We start from the raw sequence: 277 nt of genomic DNA on the forward strand, positions 1-277 counted from the left end.
GAAGAGGCCATTCAATGAGGGATATCATTGCAGATATCAGACTGATCTTGGTTGAAGGCAGAGAGTAACAAAAATAAATTTATTTATATTTTATTGACCATGTAAGAGCATGTGGCTGCCTGGCTCACAATAAATTACAGATAACATTAAAAAGAATGGGAGTTCCAGAACACCTACTTGTGATCATGAGGGAGCTGCTTATAGACCACAAAGCAGTTGTTCAGCCAGAACAAGGGGATATTACGTGGCTTAAAATCAGGAAAGGTGTGTGTCCTTT

Source organism: Elephantulus edwardii, unplaced genomic scaffold, assembly GCF_000299155.1.
Source record: "Elephantulus edwardii isolate Elephantulus edwardi_28Jun2011 unplaced genomic scaffold, EleEdw1.0 scaffold00629, whole genome shotgun sequence".
NCBI classification, from domain to species: Eukaryota; Metazoa; Chordata; class Mammalia; order Macroscelidea; family Macroscelididae; genus Elephantulus; species Elephantulus edwardii.